Source organism: Dasypus novemcinctus, chromosome 1 (genome assembly GCF_030445035.2).
Source record: "Dasypus novemcinctus isolate mDasNov1 chromosome 1, mDasNov1.1.hap2, whole genome shotgun sequence".
NCBI lineage: Eukaryota > Metazoa > Chordata > Mammalia > Cingulata > Dasypodidae > Dasypus > Dasypus novemcinctus.
The window spans coordinates 33622847-33632097 of record NC_080673.1 but is presented as its reverse complement, the minus strand read 5'-3'; the positions used below and the strand labels follow the sequence as shown (position 1 = coordinate 33632097).

General features: G+C 42.0%; 1 pseudogene; it reads left to right on the top strand.

Moving 5' to 3' along the window:
- The first annotated feature begins 6983 nt into the window (after positions 1-6983).
- LOC139436858 (FAST kinase domain-containing protein 4 pseudogene) lies at positions 6984-8788 on the top strand (annotated as a pseudogene).
- Positions 8789-9251: the final 463 nt, after the last annotated feature.

The window sequence follows — 9251 nt, the reverse complement described above, 5'->3', positions numbered from 1 at the left end:
GTTTTTAGAGTACAAAAGAAGGAGAAGTGTATATAAAATCATTCATTAATGCCTATGTATCGGTTTGTTTTGATTTTAAGAAAGTATTTGCTGTTTTTTCCAAATAGTTTATTCATTTAATTGCCTGGTTAGTTTCTTACCTTGACCCTTGTGGAGGTTTGGAAATGTATTTACACCAGAAAATCATGTTCTTAAAACTAATCCATTCTTGAGGTTGTGAACCCAAGGTAAATAAAAAATTTGATAAGGCTACTTCAGTTAAAATGTGACCCACCTCAATGAGAATGGATCTTAAACATCCTACTGGAGTCCTTTATAAGAGAATGTAAATTTAGATAAATAGAAAACTACAAGAAGCTGAAGCAATGAAACCCAGAAGAGGGAGAGACCAGCAGGTGCTCCCACGTGCCTTGCCCTGTGGAAGAGGAGCCAAGGATCACAGCAGCCAGTCTTTGGGAACAAAGCATCACCTTGATAATGGATTGATTTGGACATTTTCTTGGCTTTAAACTGTAAGCTAATAAATTCCCATTGTTTAAACCAATCCATTTCATGGTATCTGCTTTTGGCAGCCTAGGAAATTAAAACAACCTTTTACCAAAAATTACATTTCACTTTTGGTCAAACAAGATGGCAGTATGAGACTCCCCAGGGCTCTGTTCCCCAAAGGAATCTTTGAACAACTAGTGAAAACTGGCAAAGCATCTTCTTTAGATCTCCAGCCAAGAAGTGGAGGATTGCAGTGACTGGGCCAGCACAAATTAAGAAAATGAAACTTAGAAAGTATAGGAAAAGGTCATGGCACCTTTACTGGCTCCACTCCTAACTCCTCCCCAACTTGGTGTGTAGCTAACCCACACTCAGTGTGGATTTCTGGCTCCATTCCAGAAGGAGAAAAGTAACCCCTACCTGCACACTGGAGTGCATGCATGATTGAGCCAATCTATCTGGTAGCAGCCTGAAGCATTACACTAGGACACCCATCATTGTCTCACCATCCAGGAAATTTCCCTACATATAAAAGCAGCCTGCAGATGCCTAAATCATTATAAAAAATAATAAAAATTAAGCAGCCTAAGGCAAAGATTACTAGCTTTATGACATACAAAGGGATACCTGTGGTAGTTTGATATTATTTATGAATTCCAAAAGAGATATTGATTATGATTATAAATTGGTCTGTTCCTCTTGGCATGATAGCTCTTTGATTGAATTAGATTCAGCTGAGATGTCTGATGAAATTATGTTAAGATTAGGGCTTTTCCCTCTCGATATAGAGGTGGAGTGGACATAATCATCCCAGGGCCCACAGGATGGAGTAATAGGGTATGGATTAGAGTGGACTTACTGATATTGTATTCTGGAACTATTGTGATTAGTAATGGAAGAAAATGTAAGATTAATGTGGAGAAAGTGGCCATGGTAGCTGCTGAGGGTAGGGAGAGGGAAGAAGAGATATGATGTGGGGGCATTTTCAGGACTTGGAGTTGTCCTGGGTGGTACTGCAGGGACAGTTGCTGGACATTGTAGGTTCTGCCATGGCCCACTGGGTGGACTGGGTGAGAGTGTAAACTACAATGTAAACCACTATCCATGTGGTGCAGCAGTACCCCAAAATGTATTCACCAATGAAATGAATGTGCCACGATGATGAAAGAGGTTGTTGATGTGGGAGGAGTGGGGTAAGAGGGGTGGGGGATATATGAGGACCTCGTATATTTTTAATGTAACATTAAAAAAAGAAATAAAGAAAAAAAAAGATTAGGACTTTTACTCAACCACATCATTAGAGGGTGACTCAGTTTGAGTTCCCATCCCACCCCCTTTGTGGGCTATATATACAGACACTCACTCAGGTAGATGACAGAAGTGGATACACAAAAAAAGACCTGACAGAGGAGAACTTGGTTTTGATGCTGGAGCCCCAGAGAGAGTTGAACCATTCACCTGATAGTTTACAACTCACTTTGTGAAGAGAACATAGCAGCTGAGCCCAGAAAGAAATGAGCCCCAGGAAGAGAAACAAGCCCTATGCCATCCTACTGCTAAGTATTTAAAAATCTGGACCCATGGAGACTTAAGAAGGAAGAGGAAGACTGAACCCTCACAGACATTGCCCACCATCTTGTGTCAACACATAGCAACAGACTCTGGGTGAGAAAATGCCCCTAATGGTACCTTGAGTTGGATTCTTTAGGGCCTTGTGACTGTAAGTTTCTATCCCAAATAAATATTCTTATAAAAGCCAACAGAATTCTGGTACTTTGCATCAGCACCCCTTTGACTGACTATTACAATACCCAAACTAGAAGTGGAATCTGTTTCAGAGGGAGAAAGGGGGACATATGAATCCCTGTAAATGGGAAATTCTTAGGGCCACAAGTGCTTGCCCACAACAAGATGCACGCCCAGTAAACACAGAAGAAGAAACTGTGCTTTCACCTCAGGTTGATTTTCTTGACAGGAAGGCTAAGCTCTGAGGGAGAGCAATAGCCAATTCAGAGGTCAGTTTGCAAAGATTACAAAAGAACCTTTTTTGCATTCGTTTCTTTTTGTTAGCTCCCGACACTCAAAAAATCCCTATCATGTTATTATTTTGATACAAACTTAAGGAACAAACAGCTCAGAAACCAAATTCCACTAACTTGTAAAATAAATACTGTGGGGAAGCAAATGTGGCTCAAGTGATAGGGCTTCCACCTACCATATGGTGAGCCAGTGCCCACACAGCAAGCCAGTGCCCATGTCGTGAGCCAAGTGCCCACACAGCAAACCAAGTACCTGTGCAGCAAGTCAGTGCCCATGCAAGTGAGTCAGGCAGCAAAACAATGATGCAACAAAAAGAGAGATGAAGGGAAGAGTCAAGGTGAAGCACAGCAGAAACTAGGAACTGAGGTAGGGCAATTAACAGGGAACCTCTCTTCACAGCAGAGGATCAAATTCCAGTGAATCCTAGAAGAGAAAGATGGGAACAGAAGACAAAAGGAGAAATAGATACAGAAGATCACACAGCGAATTGACACAGATGCAAACACAGCAAGACAGGGGATGGGGAGGGGGAGAAAAATAAAATAAAATAAATATTAAATTTTTTTAAAAGTTCTAAAAAAAAAAAAGGATTTCCTTTTAAAAAAATGTATACTGTGGAACTGAAGATTACAAGACAAGCAAAGACCCAGGAAATGGTGCTGCATTCTAAGGAACAAGAAAAAACATCAGAAACCATCCATGAAGAATACTGGACAAAGACATGATTTTAAATTATCTTAAATATGCTCAAAGAGCTAAAGGAAAACACAGAGAGAACTAAAGGATATCAGGAAAATGGTGAATCAAATCAGCCTCAGTAAAGGAGTAGAAATTATAAATAGGAGCCAAACAAATATGGGAGTTGAAGACCACAATAACTGAAATTTAAAATTCCCTAGAAGACATTGGAATTGTCCTGAATGATGTTGCAATGACAGATACAGGCCATTATACATCTTGTCGTAATGCACAAAATTGTACGGGACAGAGTGTAAACTACAATGTAAACTATAGTCCATGCTTAATGGTAATGCTCAAATGTGTTCATCAATTGTAACAAGTAGTTGGTGTTGGGGTTTAAGATATATTTAGGGGATTTGAATCTCTGGACTGACAATATGATAGCCAGGCCCTGAGCCTCAACAGACTTCAGCTCCTACACTCTGATTTATTGGACTTACCCCACTCAGCTAACATGGAGTTGAAGAAGGACAGCCACCACACCATGGAGCCTAGAGTGCCTACAACTGAAAGCAGGAGGATTGCATCCAGTATCCATGTGGAATCTAAGCTCCCACTTGACATAGATGTGCAATGGACACAACCAATCCAATGTCCATAGAGAAAATGTGGCATTGGTGTGGGAAGGGTGGCCATGGTGGCTGCTGGGTATGGGGAATGGGAGGAAGAGATGAGATGGGGAGACATTTTCAGGACGTGGAGTTGTCCTGGGTGGTGCTTCACAGACAACTATGGGACATTGTAGATCCCCCCCAGGGCCCACTGGATGGAACGTGGGAGAGTGTGGGCTATGATGTGGACCATTGACTATGGGGTGCAGCGATGCCCAGAGATGTACTTATCAGGTGCAATGGATGTGTCATGATGATGAGAGAGAATGTTGCTGTGGGGGGAGTGGGGGTGGGGGCGGTGGGGTTGAATGGGACCTCATATTTTTTGAATGTAATATTTTTTTTAAATTAATTTAAAAAAAAAAGTAGAAATGGATGGTGGGGAGCAGGGCATATGGGAATCCTGTACATTTTTATGTGACAGTTGCATAATCTAAGTATCTTTAAAAAAAAAAAGAATATATGAAAAAAATATTAAAAATTTTTTAAAATTTTTAAAAATTGTAACAAATATACCATACTAATGAAGGATGTTGTTAATGTGGGAAACTGGGAAGGGTAGGGAGTGGGGCATATTAGAATCCCATACATTTTTTTAAGTAACATTTATGTAATCTAAGTATCTTTAAAAAAAAAAAAAAGATAATTTAGGAGGTGAAATATATATATATATATTCCCTAGGAGCTTCAACAACAGATTGTAGCTGAAAGAAAAACTAGTGAACTTGAAGATAAGATAATTGAAATTATTCAGACTGAGGAGCAGGAAAAAAAAAAAAGTGAACAGAGCCTAAAAGACTTATAGGACACCTTCAAGTATACTAGTACATGCATTATGAGTGTACCAGAAGATGAAAGAAAGGGACAGAAAGAATATTTGGAAACTACCCAATATTAGTGCAAGACATGAATATACAAATTCAAGAAGCCCAATAATTCTGAAAGAGGATAAACTTGAAGAGATATACCCATACATATTACAATCAAACTACTGAATGCCAAAGGCAAGAGAGAATCCTGAGAGTTTCAAGACAGAAGCAGAACATCATCTACAAAAAAGCCCCAGTAAGATTAAGTGCCAGTTTATCATTGGAAACCACAAAGGCAGGAAGGCAATGGGCTGAAATATTTAAAGTGCTGAAAGAAAACAAATGCCAACAAAGAATTTTATAGCCAATGAGACTATCTTTTAAACGTGAAGGTGAGTGTGGTATATACACATGACGGAATGTTATGCGCAGTAAGAAGAAATGAAGTCATGAAGCATATAACATGAATGAACCTGAAGGACATTATGTTAAGTGAAGTAAACCAGACATAAAAGGATAAATGTAGAAATTTGATATTGTCTATGAATTCTAAAAATAGATATTAGATTGTGTTTCTAAACTGGTCTGTTCCTCTGGACATATTAGATTGTATTAGATTCAGAGGTTTCACTTTTACTTTATCAAATCGAGATTAGGGCTTTTATTGGACCATGCCATTAGGGCAGGCAGAGTTGAATCCCCACCCCCTCGGTGGGGATAAAACAGACTCTCACATGGAAGTAAATACATGGAGAAGGAAAACACAGAAGAAGATACATGGGAAGAGAGAATGCTCCATAGACACTGTCCCAGAAAGATAGATGAGCCTGATAGGCTATAACTGATCTTGCAAAGAGAACTGAGCCCCTGAGCCCAGAAAGAAATGAGCCCTGGGGAAAGTGACAAGCCTTATGCCAGCCTACAGTTGAGAACAGGAGGAGCTGGGACCACAGAGCCTTAGGAGGAAGAGGAAGGCTGAACCCTTGCAGAGACTGGCAGTCATCTTGCTCCAACATGTGACAACAGACTTTGGTGAGGGAAGTAATTTTCACTTTATGGCCTGGTAACTGTAAGCTTCATTCCACAAGGCCAGCTATAGACTCAGGCAACCAGCTCTGTCTTTCTCCCCAGGCCTCAGTCGTCTCCAGGCTCATTTGCTCTGCTCTTGTGTGCTTACTTCCCAGGATCCAGCTCAAACCTCCAACATCAAAACTCCAACTAACTCCTCTGCTCTGCCATATAGTTTTATCTGTGAGTCCCTGCCCACCAAGGGGGAAGGTAGTTTTATCTGTGAGATTCAGCATCCTACTGATGTGGCCCAATCAAAGCCCTAATCATAATTTAATCATGCCCAGGTACAAACATAATCCAATATCTATTTTTGAAATCCATAAGCCATATCAAACTGCTATATCCTCTCTGGAGACAGAACAGCATAGTGGCTAAGAATATGGGCTTTGGAATCACAGTCAGTTCACTCATTAATAGCTGCATGGAGTTACTTAAAATTCCCCAATTTTAGTTTTCTTATTAGTAAAATGAGGAACCAAAGTAGATAATTTGTGTAATGCATTTAGCACATTGCCTGGCAATACTAAGCATTCAATAAATTTTATTTATTAAATAACAAAGGTCAAGTAATACAGCCTTTGCAGAGTATGTCCAGATCACAGGTCATCAGAACATTAGAAAGTAACTCTTAGAACCATTCTATAGCTGTTTTGTTGCCTTGAGTTAGACACTGCCTGAGATAACCTATTTTAGTCTGGGTTGAGTAAAACTATAGTTCCTGAGCTTAACTGGAAGTTTTCTTAAGGGCAAGCAATAAATTATAACTTTCCTTATAATAAAAACTTTTCCATAGAATGCCTTGCAATAAATGAAAGATGCTTTTATAACCAAAATTTATGTAATTATATTATTTTTAGTTGCTTAAATCATAGAAACTCCAAATCTGCACAGATATTTCAAATTAGACTCACAAAAATTTAAATGGATGCACTGAAGACTGGCCTAGTCATCAGCAAACTCCAATAGCATCTATTATGCCAAGGCATTTAAGGATATTCAATGAAATGTACAAACATTTATTAAAAATTTATTGTTTGACAAGCTCTATGCTAGGAATTGGGAATATAAAGTTTATAAGTACTAGCTTTCAAAGAGTTCGTAATCTAGAAAAGGAAAACAGACAAAAAGTATTTAAAAGCACTTATTAAGTGTTATGATATAGATATGCTTAAAATGGTTAGGGAAACCAAAAAAGAATAAGAAATCAGAATAGAATGGAGAGATGGTAGATCATGAAAAACTACAAAGAAGTGGTACCTTTGAACTTCACCAAAGAATGAGTGAGAATTATCCAGGTTGGATTTCCCAGTCTGATAGGATAAATTATAAAATGGAGGACTAAATATATAAAGCGTGCTTGTTTCACTCTGATCCATGTCCATTAACCAGGCCAAAACACCCATTCACAATTACCCTACATACCTGAAAATACACATGCAAAGGCAAACAGCTCAGGAAATTCTCCTCCCACATCAATCACTAATTCATCCTTGTCTTGCCTATCCTGGACTTCTATTCCACACTCTGTTATTAGTGACCTGCTTTCCCCATTAGCTATTAGTGACTTGCTAGACTCTTAGACAAAAAGGAGAAAAAAATAACCCACTAAAGAGATTAGAATAAAATTGAAAGCAGCACAAAGGAACATAGACATACTTAAAGTACAGTCAGTAACATAGAACATCATTTTACAAAGATTGAGTAAAATAAGATGAACAAATGTTTTTAAAGATTAGAAAGAAAAGGGGATTCTGAAGACGGTAAGTGCTTGGAGCTAGTGGAGCGCTTGGACCCTGGTGAACTGTGCAGGATGCTGCTGGCCCTGGCAGCACTTAATGGATGGTCTGTGCCCTTGCTGCAGGCCTTCTCCTTCTACTTGGTCCAGAAGCCCTCGACCTTGATGAAAGGCGCCCTCTTGGGCCTGGCCTCTGCCTATGGCAAACTCAATTTCCATCAGACTCAGGTGTTCAGCTCCTGGCAGCCAACTTGCTGTCCCACCTGCCCAGCTCGATGCTCAGTGAGGTTGCCCACTGCACCAAGTCCTTTGCCTTCCTCAAGGGGCTGAACCTGCCCTTGTTTGAGGTCCTTGCCCAACACATGCTGAACAAAGCCAAGAACGTCCCCCTGTCGCATCTGTGCAACATGGTCCCGGCTTTTCCAAGAACGTCCCCCTGTCGCATCTGTGCAACATGGTCCCGGCTTTTCCAAGAACGTCCCCCTGTCGCATCTGTGCAACATGGTCCCGGCTTTTCCAAGAACGTCCCCCCGTCGCATCTGTGCAACATGGTCCTGGCTTTTGCCCATCTGAATTTCCCTCCTGAACAGGGTCGTTCTTCAGCCTGGTGCTCAGGAAGCTGGCATCAGAGCTGTCAGGCCCACCCCCAGCTCTCCAGGTGGATGTGGAGCAGTCCCTGTGTGTGCTGTAGCAGTTGCAGGAGGCACAGCTGGGAGCCGTCCTCTGGCCCAAGTTTCAGGTCCACTTTTCAGGTGGTGAGTCTCTGAGGAAGAAGGGCACCTTCCAGAAGCTGCTCCACATCAACATCACCACCCACCCGGAACACCCGGAATACCCAGGCCCCTTCTTGCCAGCCTCAGCCTTGATCCCCAGATCCATAGCCCTTGACAGGAAAGAGATCCCCTTGCAGGAGAAGCAGCAGGAGACTCTGAAGGGGATTTTGGGAAGTGCTGACAAGATCTGCTTTGCAGTGGCCATGCAGCAAAGCTGGGTTCTGGACACTGACACGCTTCTGGGGGCTGACGACCATTTCCTGGCCCCGCAGGGCTCTGTTGGCCCAGCCAGCCCGGAGCCAGCCATTGCCACCTGCGGCCAAGAGGCTGGTGTTCTGTGATGGGAGTTCCCAACTTCAGCAGCTTGCTGGGTTGCTTTGTCCTTCCTCTGCACCCATGCTGGCTACCAGCTTCCTGATGTGGGTGTCCCTCTTTATGAGTGGCTAGAATGCAAGTCTGAATGGTGCCTACCTCAAGGATAATTTGCACAAAGCTGTGGCAGAGGAACTAGCCAAGTGATCCCATGCCCTCAGCATGGACTGCATGCCCAGTGGCTCCCCTTGGGCTGTGGTCAAGGAAAAGGAATCATGTTTCAGGACGGACCTTCTCCAGACAAGACCTTGGCCAAAAGTGGGGGGTGGGGTGGCCAGCAGCCCCAAGTGGTGAATTTTCCTCCGGCGGAAAATAATTTTTTAAATTGAAAAAAAAGCACAAAGCTCTTTTGTCCCTACACACACCAGCCCCCTGGACAAGAAGCCAGTATCTTCGGTGCAGGTGCCCTGGCCTTGGCCAGGCTGGACCTGGCTGCCTGCTCCCTCTGCCAAATAATTATTATTTTTGTTTGCCTTCACCCCAGCTACTAGTAAAGCACAAGCTTGTGTATCTCAAAAAATAAATAAATCATAAAAAGTAAAAAGACTCCAGTGTCCGAAACCGGCAGGGGCGGATTCCAGGGGCCTGTGGGAAGAAGCGGGGGGAAGTG